This window comes from Eptatretus burgeri, chromosome 5 (assembly GCF_056783735.1).
Source record: "Eptatretus burgeri isolate ZD-2024b chromosome 5, Ebu_testis_v1, whole genome shotgun sequence".
Taxonomy (NCBI): Eukaryota; Metazoa; Chordata; class Myxini; order Myxiniformes; family Myxinidae; genus Eptatretus; species Eptatretus burgeri.
The window spans coordinates 116,855,685-116,856,498 of NC_140965.1; the positions used below are offsets into that span (position 1 = coordinate 116,855,685).

Here is an 814-nt window from a genome sequence, read left to right on the forward strand (position 1 = left end):
CTGTAGACAACCGTATAGTATAGAACGGTGCATAGACACCGTTATAGCGCAATGCCAAGAGATTTGGCTGAACAAGCAAAAATGTAAAAAAAACACAACAAATCGAGCATCCGTAGGTTGCGGACAAGGTGAGCGTTGTGGACCAAATGTGTGTGAGCAGCGAACGCACTGCATTGCAGCGTGATGTGTTAGTTTCCCTGCGGCGTGGTGTTGAATGCCGGATGAGTGATAGTGCAAGGCGACTCTGCAGCTTGGAGCACGTGTGTCAGATCCCTCGGCAATGTGCCGGCATCAGTAGTCCGGAGCGTTGAACATCATCCACCCAACTTTCCGCCGTGTCGCAAACACCGAAAGCCGCAGCGAACGTGTGTCTGGGATAACGGAACGCCGAGGCTTCGCCTCCTCTGCCTGTTTCCATATAAACTGCCATGAACATCTTTTGAATCGAGCGCTTTCCGAGCATCCCTCCCCTATCGCATCTCCTCATCCCACCCCTTCCTATTGTGCCTCAAGCTGTCGCTCTGCATTTGCCCGTCTCAGAGGGACGGCAACTCCTTCTATAGGCGGCATCAAGGCTGCACCGCCCAGGCATCACGACTCAAAAGCTCAAACTGAGAGTGAAACGGTTCTAGCGCGTGGAATGTAGATATATAGATACATAGTTATATATATAATTATATCAGGTGTGAAAGAGGGCAGAGCGAGCACTCAAATTGACGTCGCACCGTTTCCGGGCTCCTCTCCATTCATACTGCGTGCCCCGGGCCATGGACGGGCAAACGGGGGCCGCGCGTCCGCCGACGGGAGGAGGTGC

The 814-nt window shown here is 53.2% G+C and overlaps 1 protein-coding gene across 9 annotated transcripts in view; it reads left to right on the top strand.

The window, feature by feature from the left end:
- Positions 1-317: 317 nt before the first annotated feature.
- The window catches only part of LOC147027227 (pro-neuregulin-1, membrane-bound isoform-like), a 1,384,261-nt gene continuing 1,383,764 nt past the window's right edge, over positions 318-814 (top strand). For 6 of the 9 annotated variants that reach the window (XM_085883477.1, XM_085883478.1, XM_085883481.1 and 3 more), the window contains exon 1: positions 318-814. This exon is cut by the window's right edge and continues 858 nt beyond it. The gene's annotated coding sequence lies outside the window, so the exon portion shown is untranslated. The other 3 variants (XM_085883480.1, XM_085883483.1, XM_085883482.1) reach the window with 1 other exon arrangement.